A 13,333-nucleotide genomic window follows, 5' to 3' on the forward strand; every position below is an offset into this window, starting at 1 on the left:
ACGGGCTTGTCTTTCCATCAAAGTGGTACCTACTATTTATCTCCCTGCATGGAACATGCTTTTGAACTGCTAGGTGGACAGAAGTTGAGGTGAATGATGGGAACCCACCCTGCCATGCAGTGCTTGAGCTCAAACTGCTGGAACAGAGACTATCTCCAGCATCATTAAGCCACTGATCCACTGCACCTCTTAGGTTACATAATAGTGGTGTTACATATGCTGCATAGCCAGCTCTATTTATTACCCATGCAGCTGCATTTTGCACAAGTTGAAGTTTCCGAATGGTCTTCAAGGGCAGCCCAATGTAGAAGGGGTTGCAGTAAATTAAACAAGAGTTTACAAGGTTATGGGGGATGGTGGGCAGGGCCTCCTGCTCACACATTCAATTGAATCTTTTATTATAGTCACAGACCACAATTAAAAATTAAAACATAAATAAAATAATAATAAAATAGGACAAGACAAGAGAAGACAAGCAAGACAAAACAAAATAGTATATTACAATTAGTGGTGAAATCATGGATGGGCCACCAAAGTCTGCCTAATTTTATAGACAGTATAGTAGAATTTAACTACATTTGAAAAGAAACTATATCATGCTGACCTGATAGTAACAGTTGTACAAAAGAGAGATCAGAATTTCCCGGATATTTGGTCAGGTAAGTAATTACAAAATGAGTCTATGAATCTTTATAGAGGGTACAATATAACAGGACATGAGCTGCAGTTTCCATGACCCATTATCCACAGGGGCACAATCTCAGCTCATATGGGACTTTTTGTATCAGGCTCATAGAACTGCAGGGAGAGCACTACAACCTGCTAGGGTTAGTGCCCTCCTAAATTTAGAGACAGTTATTTAAGTATCTTGCTGGTTTATGAAAGGGGGGCTAATGGCTCAAGAAAACATTATTGGCTAAAGCAGATAGATCCTGTTGTACTTCCTGATCTTTAATCCATTGTTTAAATGAATCAAGTCCATGCTCCGAGCCCATCATTAGGAACTCCTCCTTGGAGAGGCTGAGATGTTGGAGTTCTTATGAAATATTCCTAACCCATGTTGTTGTTTTTTTAATTATCCTCCATAAGGGGATGGCTCAGACCTGTGGGAAAGAAATTAATTTCAGCCAGTATACTATGATGCAAGTGCATGTACCTGTTTTGACCTTAGACAGTCCTGAATCTATGTTTGGAATGCAGGGGGCTACCTGAAATAAAGCTTTAGAAATTTGGATTAAACTTGTTGAATTTTTTGTTGCACAGTCAGCCAGATGTTCAGACTGAATTTTTGTATGCATATTGAGTCCTTCCCAATGATTGAACTATTATCTCTTTTATTCATTAAACATGAAACTCAGTCAACTGAACATTTAAAAATGTGTCACAAATATGATTGACTGGTGCTAATGGTTGATATGCGTTGCTGCCAGCATCCTAGGTATCAACCAAGTATCTTCTTAAAATATATGATGTTCCAAATAGTGCAATTTTTTGCAGTTCCACTGGTGTTATTGCAGGAAGCTGCAATTTCTTGATGTGTTTTGTAAAATTCTTGGACATGGTACCGAGTGCCCTGATGACAACGGATATCACTGTTACATATTTCATCCATAGCCGTGTAGTTTCGATGGCCAGGTCGCAATATTTTGTGATTTTTTTTCAATTCTTTTTCTTCGACTCTGGCGTCTTCTGGTACAGCGATATCAATAAAATGTATGCTTTGGCCCTCAACAACCATGATATCTGGTGTGTTATGTTCCAAATGACAATCCGTCTGTATTCGAAAGTCCCACAAGATCTTCACTCATTTTCATCTAATTTTCGATAATTCTTTCCACTTTGTGCTCCCATGACTTTTCGGATACAGGTATGTCGTATTTTTTACATAATGACCATTATTACATAATAATGTATTACATTATTAAATATTATTACAATATTATATTATTATTATTATTATTATTATTATTATTATTATTATTATTATTATTATTATTAACTTTTATTCATTAAACATGAAACTCAGTCAACTGAACATTTAAAAATGTATCACAAATATTATTGACTGGTGCTGATGGTTGATATGGGTTGCTGCCAGCATCCTAGGTATCTACCACGTACCTTCTTAAGATGTACGATTATTATTGTTATTGTTTGTTTGTTTGTTTGTTTATATGATGCTCAGATTATGGCTTAAAGTGAGTCTGAGCAGCTTACAATGCAATAAAACATATAGATATCAAAACAATTATAAATATAAAAATTACATAGATTAAAACAAACTAAAAAACCATGGATTTTTATTATATGTATACAACAAAGTTGCAATATGTCTGTCTGCTAATTTTGCTAATTTCTATTGATTCATTTTTGTCACTAGTGGACTATATACAAATTAAACAACAGAAGAGCTAAAATACATCTCTGCTTCATTCTTCTGTGAGTTGTATGGAATATCATTGTATGGTGGCCTTGCATACTGCAGCAAACTTTGAATTTACTGCTTATGGATCAGCAATAGTAATCAATCAATAGTGGTGTGGAGAAACTTAGTCCAAAACCTCGCTCTGGAAGTAGATCAAATGGAGACCTAACATGGAAGTAGATCAAATGGAGACCTAACATTGATAAATTTGCTCTACAATGTGGTCTACAATCTGGGCCCTGGTTTAGATGTACATTTTTTTCAATCAGATATTGGAGTTTAAGGGCATACTCATAGGTAGAATGTCCAGACATATAAAAACCACTTACCTATCAACTAAAATGTGCTCTGAATCAATCCAGTTAACTAATTTATTATAAGGTGTGTGTAAAAGAGCTGGCTTACCATGCTGAAAAGGCAGATTTCCAGTACCCATTTTATAAATGGTTATAGCAGCTAAGCCCCAGTCCTCTGGAATCTGCACAGTGTAATCAATAATAGTGAGCAGAGAAACAAGAACAGGGATCCCTAATCCATATTATTTTATAATATTTTGGGCATAATAAAGTGATTGCCTGGAGCTTTTCCAGGCTTTAGCTATTTAATAAGCTTATTTATTTCAGCACTTGTGACTGGAGCCCAGTTGGGGGACCTGCTACATATATCAAGACAATTATAACTTATAGAAGCCCCAAGGCTATCACAGTAATCAGGAAATTCCTGGCTGGTCCCATTAGCTGGACTATAGCATGCACATTATAACCTCCCAGGACATCAATCTGCAATTCTCCTACACCATTGCTGAAATCATTTTAGTAAGTTTTCCAAGAAGGTGTCCCGGAACATAGTTACTAATCTTCACAAGCGTACAGAAAGTATATAAATGACAGCAATATTCCACATTCTGCAATACAAGCTTATTGACCTGTATCTATTAAAATTTGATAGTTTTCAGTTGGTGGACTGCATGTTGCTTGGACTGACCTTTTAGTGGATAATTATAGCCATTTGATTCATATTAACCGGAGATATGCCTATCCAGTTACAGAACTCCATTAACTTTCAGCATCACCTTTAACACTTTTTTTTTTTTGGTTGTTGTTCATTTGATTAAGTATTTTATGGACTCTGTGTCTCAACCTCATACAAATAAAGCCAAACTCTATTTTTTTCTTTACCGACTGCAGATGACAGAGAATTAAAAAAGAAAAAAAAGGGGGGAAAGTGACCAACACAAGTGTGGTGGGAATTAGATTCAAATCCTTATTAAATTGCTGAGTTCTCTGGGAAGTCTTGAGTAAATGATTACTGCTCTGTTGAAGGTAAAATAAGGTACCTTAATAAGATAAAATAAGGCAAGCAAGGTAAAATACAATTGCCCTAATACCATGATGGCGAACCTATGGTACGTGTGCCCAAAGTGGCATGTGAAGCTAAGTTGCCTGGCATGCGCGGCCTTGCCTGCTTGTCTTCTGGGTTTCTGGTGCACATGCGCGTGTGATGATCAGCTGTCCTTTCCACGCATGGCAATGCAGAAAACCGGTGTGCACATGCACACTGGCCAGCTGATTGTTGGGCGTGCATGTGTGATAGAACCCGGAAGTTTTGCTTTTCTGGAGCATGATCTCTTCTCTCTCATGCAGCAGTGCCGAAAACCAGCCTGCACATGCCTGCCAGCCAGCTGATCATCAGGCATGCATGTGTGCTAGAACCTGGAAGTTTGGCTTTTCCAGACCGCGGCCCTGACGCATGCATGGCTGCACACGTAACATTTCCATGCGACCATCACTGCCCAAGTATATACATACTAGAGATTTGGGATGCAAATTTTATAAATGCTTCAGGGAAGAGCATAATCTATTGATTACATTCTAAAATGGAGAAAGCTGCCTGGCTCAGATTACCATTTACTGAGCATTTCATATAATTCTGCCTGAATGTGTGTGCCCACCCCCTTCACTTCTCTCTCTTACTCTCTCTTTCCATGTATCACTAATCATCATAATCAGAATATGGCAATAAAATAATAATTAAATTCCATAAAATCAATTTGCAATTCATCAAAATGTCTAGACAAACAGAAAAGTGTGAATACTGCTTATCTTATGATAGTCTTCTTTTACAATTATAGCTAATAAATACAGTATATTTCTTTTTTGTAACTCCAGGGAAAACAAGATAAAGCTACATCATTGGGGTTAATATAATATGTAGTTACTTCTCAGGTCAAGATTATTTTGATGTGCCTGGCAATGTATCCATTTGTAATATAGAGTGTAATCCTTCAGTCTCAGCCCCACAGCATAATAAACTATGATCAGACTTAAATTGGGATCAGGTTCTGTTGTAGCATAGGAATCAGTACAGTATAAACAGTTTACATAAGCATTTCTGCAAGGTCTCCCTTTTCCCCATTGGATAAATCTTGTATAAAATCTGGAATAGATTTTGACAAACTTGATAGCATTTTACTTAAATTGTGGAGGAAGGAAACTGCTCAGGAATTCATATTTTCCATAGCTTATTCTTCCAGATATGCATTTATCATATAATTTCTAATAATGTCTGATTGTAAGCCCTTCCGGGTAGACCACAACAGAAAACAAAAGTCTTGCGTTTAAATGTTACTTTTATTATAAGGTTACAGGAATCTTGCAAGCCTGAATCTCTCAATGTCTCAAATAAGATCGCTCCCTCTCTTTATTTTCATGAGAACAGAGTAGGGTCTTGAGTGAGATGCTTGACTTACAGTTCTGCCCCAGATTCAGACTTCTTTTATCTGTTTTATCTGACCATTGTCTTGGTTGTAGCTCATCCTCCTGTTCCTCAGGGTTATTCCTTCTGCCCATACACGTTTGTGTCAAAGTGGGTAATCTTTAGTTAGGTTTGACAGGCTATGTTTTAAGAGGATTAGTCTGGAAGATACATTCTCCAGGAAATGATCCGTAAAGTCAATGTTTAGAACACTAATGGCATATTATTCCTTAGGCTCCAAAGCTATACCCCCTCCCCCCGGTGTGATATTAACTGATTAAATAATAATTCTATCTAATTCAGTTATTTAATTTAACTATTTTAATTAAACTGAAATCTTATTTCTTGGGTCCATCTCCTTCTGAGTAGGGATCCAGTACACTATTGAAAGTCTAAGTACAGCCTGTGACATGATAAATGCTGTGTATCCAGTGCACTCTGTAGCAAATCTAAGGCTAAACTCCAACTGTTTATTGGGGATCATCCTAGATGATTTACAGTTTCCTTCTAACTCTTGCTTTGTATAAGTAGTCTAAAATCCTATTCCTTTCAGGAAGCAAAGGTTCCTTAAATGTTATTTTAATTCTAAATGCTACTTAAAAAATTGATCCATACCTGGCCAATACTATATTTTCTGTAGACTAAACAAGGTGAATGAATATTACTGTGCTATTGAGGATAAGATTGCATATTTTTACCCACCTAGATGGGGAGAGGTGGGTGGGGAAGAGAGAGAGAGAGAGAGAGAGACAGACAGACAGACAGACAGACAGAATAACAGTTTCACTGAATTAATAAACTGATGCATATTGGGTGAAGATAAATCTTGATTTCTTATATAGATTGGTGGAGTCTTGGCTAGCAATGATTGATTAGAAAATGGAATATGGAGGCATGGTAGAGACTCATTGAAAATATTAATCCTTCAATAGAGACTATAAATATGGTGATGTTCATATTAAGGGTCAAGTTCTATCTGTTATACGGTATAGATTGAATGTTAGACATCCATCCATCCATTATGTAATATATAGAGAAAATAATACTTTAAAATCACAACTTTTTAAAATCAATCTAAACCATACTTGGAGTACTGTAAGAGTTTGGAAGGTGTGCAGAAGAGAACACTAAAAAATAACTATAAACCAGGATCAAAATCCCTTATAAGGAAACATCATAATGTTTAGTATTATTCAGTTCAGCAAACAAGGGAATAAGAAGAGAGGGATAAAAGCTGCATGAAAAATCACTTGACATACTGTAATGTCAGAACCTGTGACTATTTAATGAATTTGATTGGAATGACATTCACACAAAAAAGTGATTCTTATATTATGAAAATGACTGTAGTCTTTGACGCTTTCTTATTTAAAAGATGATTGGATAAATGCAAGATCTGGATACAGTACGCATGGTTACCTCCTGAATCAAAATATGCCTCATCTTACCAGTTGCCGTGAAGACTTATGATCTGGTGTCCTGATTATAGGCATCCCATGAGCATTTGGTGGGAATTCCAGACTAAACTGTCATTAATCCATGAAAACCTGTTTGCGTTTTAACTCATTCTCTCATTCGTCTACAATCCAGACTCAAAACCTTGCAAGTTGTTGATTTCATTCTACGTTCACTCTGATATTGTGAACTGCATTCAAAACAGGTGTGTCTACTAAAATTATTTCACTAGATTACAAATTTTCAGAGAGTTAAAGGTTAGGTGGCCTGAATGACAAAGACAGTAGTACTAGATTTATTGAGCATCAAGTTTTCCTTAGACCACATCCACATCACAAAAGGTAATACACATTCTAATTGAAGATGTTAGCTTTTACTCTTAGACAAAAAAATATTTCATTCTTTTTTTCCTACTGTGCTACGAGTTTATTTTTATCCCAGAATGTGTGGATGACAGCATAAGAATATAACAAGAAAAACTCTTATCAAATAATTTCTAAAACAGTTTTAAAAAGCTTAAAAGAATAGTTCTCTGCAAAGCAGCTACCCCATCAAAAAACAAATAGCCTTATGGTTTTATCTGTAACTGACTTTGAAATTGCAACAGAAGAATAGGCATTTTGCAAGAATTATTTGACATAAAATGTCAGATCTCCAAGATATTAATAAACTGGCAAATTTTCTCACTCACAAAAAGAATTATTAAAGTGTCTTTAAAATGACTGATGTTGAATGCCAGAATTCCTTAAAATCATCACTTTATATTATTATTCATTGTGTTAAAAATAGATTTTTTTGCAAAATAAGCTGGTACCAAGTTTTCAAAAGAATCTAAAAGTACTAAATTGATACTAGTTTTTTCCTTTCCTTGCCATTCTAGTCATCACTTCATAAGTTTGTGGTTTGTATGCATAAATATTGGAAGTTGCATATATTTATTTCTTTGTTCATTTCATCATTTTATGCCGACATGAGATCAATTTGAAATACATTGTGGCTTTTATACTACTTGTATTTACCCTAATATGCTACATTTTTTCCACTCATTATATTGCCTTCCCAGTATTTATTTTTAATTATTTAATTTATTTCATTGTACATGTGTGTGTGTGTCTGTGTATTGCTGCTACAATATATACTTCTGTACATAAAGCTGCAAAGTATTGATCTGGTCATAGGGTCCTAATATTGCTATCTGCCCTGCCTGTTCAATCTGAAATAATTTTATTTCATTTTTTTTAATTTGACAAGAAAGAAAGAGAGAGAAAGAAAGAAAGAAAGAAAGAAAGAAAGAAAGAAAGAGAAAGAAAGAAGGAAGGAAAGAAAGAAAGAAAAAAAGAAAGGAAGTCTTTCTCCAGAGATAGATTAAACAACATCATCTGATGCAATCCAGGAAGTGAGGCTTTTCTCTCCTTTGACACAACATATCCTCTGAAATCTGTATTGCTTGTAGCTAGCCTGGTTTAAACAAGCCGCTAAAACCTGGCTCCTCCCCTGGGCTTTAGGTTAGGTTAAGTGGTCTGTTGGATGCATGTTTGGAATGATGTTCCTTTTATTTCTATAGTTGTTATGGAACTGGACAGGTGCAATTTTGATAATAGAAAGACAGATAGACTGTCTGTCTTTGACACTAGAAGAGAGAACACTTAGAGCAGGCTGTCAAACTTGCAGCCTGCAGGCCAGATGTGTCACTTGCTGCCCACGCCCACGCCTGGTTTAGCAAAGGGGGGAAAAGTCCCGATACGTCATGTGATGCCGCTGTGACAATGCGAGTTTGACACTCCTGTCTTAGAGAATATAAGAACAATCTTCTTGAATTAAACCAAGGTCCGTTGAGTTCCATGATCATTTTGTTAAAGTGAATATGCCTAAAACATCTCACTCAAAACTGAAACAAGGCTGTGATGTAGGCTTCCCTTGCTATTCATTTTCAATATTGATCTTAAAGGCAGAAGGATTATCATTTGAATATAGATCAATACTTTGAATGCAGAAGGTTCCAACTTTCAGGCATATTTATTCAAAAGGATCTCAAAGCAATCAATGGCAATGATTTTTACCTAAAACCCAAAATAACGGCTACAGATTCAGATTGATATGTATATTTGTCACAGGTAGAAGAAAGATTTGTAGCTATTTGCTGCTATTTTTAAGTATATCTCCAGAATTTGTAAAATTAGGTATTTAAAGATACAATATTAATAATTATTTATATATCATGACAATCAGTTTTATGTACAATTAGATATTATTCCTAATGTCTGAATATTCCTTTATTCCATTTAACTGTTAAAATTAATTTGCCAGGGACCCTTTCCTCAACTGCACTAGTCAAGAATAGATCACATACAATTTGAACTTTCGGGTTTTCTTCTTTTATGGACAAAGGATTGAAAAATGTATTTCGGATGTCAGAGACTTTATACTCACAGCTCCCTGAAGTGAATTATCCAAATAATTATTGAGCTGATATTGGACATTAGGACCACCTTATCAATGACCTCCACATGTTCTTACTTGCCAGTCTACTGGTCAACATTTATAAAATTGCAAGTAAACAAAACAGGTATTTATTTCCCCATGTTGGTTTTTGAAAAACAAAAGTGTTTAAATCACTTCCACTGATAAGATTGCTAAAATCATAATCACTCCCTTACTGAAACACTAGTAATCAATAGATTCTACAGCTTTACTGGAAGCAGCAGCATCTGCAGCCAACTGTGGTGACACCCAGTGATGACCCCTATGCAATGATATCATTGTGAAAAAGCCGAGATTATGCATTTGCAATCCAATGTCTAATGCTAGTAAATAAAGTGTGGCATTTGTGTGATCATATCACGGGACGAGTTTTGTCAGTTGCTCCCCTTTGCCCCCTCCGAAGATGCCCTTGCCTTTGGAAGTTGACAGGCTAGCAACAAGAAGGCTAAGTTACAAAATAACTATTAGGCTTGATTCAGAGATAATCTTTTCATCTTTGCTTTATACTGCTTACTAGAAAATGAGAAAATATGCATATTTATAAACATTCATAACATTTGAATACAATTGAATGCAAGAGCTGTGATGGTGCACTGGGTAGAAAGCAGTATTGCAGGCTAGCTCTTGTATTCAATTGTATGCTTCCACTACCAGGAGTTTGATCCTGACCGACTTAAAGTTGACTCAGCCTTCCATCCTTCTGAGGTCAGTAAAAAAGGACCCATATTGTTGGGGGCAATATTCTGATTCTGTAAACAACTTAGAGAGGGCTGTAAGACACTATGAAACGGTATATAAGTCTAAGTGCTAATGGTATTACTACTTTTTTTTTACATCAGAAGACTCTGTTACTTCAGGGGAATATTTCAATGAATTCCACTTGAATCTCAATTTCTCTCTCTCTCTCTCTCCCTCTTTCTCTCTTTCTGGAAAATTGTTTTTGTTGCTTTCTCTCTTTTTCATTAAGAAAGAGCCACCTGCCATGCCATTTAGTCTAAATTATGGTTGCAAGCCTAGTTTGGTATAGTGGTTAAGACACTGGATGAGAAACAAAGAGACTGTGAGTTCTACTCTTTCCTTAGATTCAAAGCTAGTTGAGTGATCCTGGGCCAATCAGTCACTCTATCTCAGCCCTGGGAAGTAGACAAATCACTTCTGAAAAATCATGCCAAGAAAACTGCAGTGGCTTGTTCAGACAGTCACGAGGAGTCAAGAGTGGAAGGAAGGAAGGAAGAAAAGAAGTAAGGAAATACACTTGATAGTTTATTTTCAGAAAGCAATCCCAATACTTGCTATTCTTAATACATTGCTTGACACATGATATTCACTAAGAACTTACAGGATCTGAATTGTTAGAGTAGGCAGTTATATGGTGTAAATGGAACAATTTCTCTCTTTAGTGTGTTAAAGCTCCAAAATTACTTTTCTTGTTTAACCTCAATCTGCAGCATGATAGATTGCAAGGAGCCTGACACTTTGGACTGTAGGAATATATTTGTGTGTGTGTGATGTGAGAACAGGATATAGGTTGCTTGTACAAAAGAAGTTAAGAAAGAGGACATTTTAAAAACTTCTTGGTTTTTATTAAGTTGACCCAATTCCTGATTCCTGGAATAACATGTGTATTAGAACATAGCTGTATTGTACTTTTCCATTTCACCATTTTTTTTTTAGCCAATTCTGGTTTATTTGTTTTTAAATGTGTGTGTGTGTGTGTGTGTGTGTGTGTGTGTGTGTGTGTACACATGTGCTATACACATACAAACCCATGATAGGTTTACATAGCAATTGAAAGACTGGCTTCACAACTGACACATATGATGAAATTGAAACATTCCAGATTAATATAAACTATCTATTACTTTCCCTACATGTGAAAGAATCCTTAGCTGAAAAGCAATAGAACAGTAACAAGACATATGGTCTTTAACTAAACATACATATAGGAAAATATCTCTTAGCTTTTGATAAAATGCAACAAACAAGATAAAGGGAGACAGTACAACAGTACAAGTTAAGAAGTTTTACCAAAAAAGGAAAAAAAAAAAGAATTGCAATAAAAAGTAAAACAGATTTTCTGCATCTTACATTACAATTCAGATCCTGGATATTTCTTCACTGTTTATGGTCAAGAATGGAGATTTAAATAGGATCTAGTTCTGTTTCAATAATTTAGATTGACATGACTGTGATAGGCTTTTGTTAGCAAAAGAGGCAGAAAAATATCCACATGCATTCTAGAAGCAACCAAAATCCATCAGTCACCTGGGGTGTACTGTTTTAACTTGTCTATTCTATAAACCACCTAAAATTAACTAAAGAGTAATTTACCCAGTGCAATAGATTTCCTGCAGTCTCAAATCACACAAAGAAAAGGAAGGGTTTGTTCTATTTTCAAAGTAACTTAATTGTTAACTATAATATCTTCAACTGCTTCTTAAAATTTACTGGCCACATTATTCTCTGTTTAATATTTTGCTTGCTGAATTTTGTTGGTTATTGCATTGTGTGTCTCTGTCAGGGGTAAAATGCTCCCAGTTTGCACCGGATCACCCGATCCGGTAGCAATGGAGGCGGGTGGTTCGGAGAACGGGTAGCAAAAATCCCCGCCCGCCCCCTGCCCCATGCCCAGCTGAGCCACAAAATCATCAGAAGCTTTTTCTTTTAATTTTTAAAAGCATTTTTTCTACAACCTCTTTGGCCGAAAAATGCTTTTAAAAGTTAAAAAAAAAAAAAGCCTCTGATGATCACGCGGCTCAGCTGGGATCGTCAAAGGGATCATCAGCTGATGATCCCAGCTGAGTTGCCTGATCGGCAGAGGCTTTTTTTTTCTTTTAAAAGCCTCTGACGATCCAAGCTGAGTTGCCTGATCGACAGAGGCTTTTAAAAGAAAAAAAAAAGCCTCTGCCGATCAGGCAACTCAGCTGGGATCATCAGAGCCTTTTGAAAGCAATTTTTTACAACCTCTTCACCGAAAAGGTTGTAGAAAAAATGGTTTAAAAAAAAAATTGGCCACTCACTAAAGAAATCCAAGGAAAGGAAGAATCAGATTACTATCTGGTTTGGCAAAAGTGGTATCAATGGCTGGAGAAAAGGAAAACCAAACAAAAAGACAATCCTAAAAGACTTGAACCAAATCCTGTACCAAATGAGACACAACAGAGTACAACAAAACCTTAATAAAAATAATATTGTTATATAAGGTGAGAGATGGGAGTATATATTGAGAAATATACCTTACCGATGTACTGTCTTAAGAAATAAGTCATTACGTTTAAATGTTATATACATTGTGTACGTTTTATTTGTACCTGTATGTACGTTTTTCTTTTTTTTCTTTTTTTTCTGTGTATATGTTTTTGTTTTTGTTTCTAAATCAATAAAATAAAAAAAAATTGGCCACGCCCACCCAATCACATTACCCCCCCCACCAAGCCACGCCCACAGAACTGGTAGTAACAAATTTTAGATTTCACCACTGGTCTCTGTGTGTGTCTATACTAGGGGTGTCAAATTGGCAGCTCACGGGCTAGATGCATCATGCTCAGGCCACTCCCATTCCAGCTCCGGGAATGGGAAAAACATTGTAAAATGTCATGTGATGGCAATGTGACGCGGCGAGTTTGACACCCATGGTCTATTCAGTAAGTATGTGTGTGTACACACACTCTTTATTTTGTCAGAGAATACATTCACATATACAGAAATACAGAATAAAATCATTGGAAATATACAAGTGAAAAGTGGATTGTGGATTGCTTCAGTGTATATCACATATGGGAAATGAAAACCGAAGACAACAAAAACCATCAAACCAAACAGAAGTTAATACATTCTACGAATTCTACTGGCGAGCCCATGTAACACCCCTCCTATGTGAGCTGCACTGGCTCCTGTTGGTCTTCTGAGTGCGATTCAAGGTGTTGGTCACCACCTTTAAAGCGCTCCATGGCTTAGGACCAGGATACATACGAGACCGCCTTCTGCCATTAACAACCTCCCACCGGCCAATATGCTCCCATAGAGAGGGGCTCCTCAGGGTGCCGTTGGCCAAACAATGCTGACTGGCAACACCTAGGGGGAGAGCCTTCTCTGTGGGGGCACCAGCCCTTTGGAATGAGCTGCCCCTAGAGCTTCGTCTAAGCCCCGACCTGAGTACTTTTCGCCGTGCCCTAAAGACCTTCCTGTTTCAGCAAGCCGGACTGGCCTAATATGAAT

Source organism: Pantherophis guttatus, chromosome 3 (genome assembly GCF_059756535.1).
Source record: "Pantherophis guttatus breed Tessera chromosome 3, ASM5975653v1, whole genome shotgun sequence".
NCBI classification, from domain to species: domain Eukaryota; kingdom Metazoa; phylum Chordata; class Lepidosauria; order Squamata; family Colubridae; genus Pantherophis; species Pantherophis guttatus.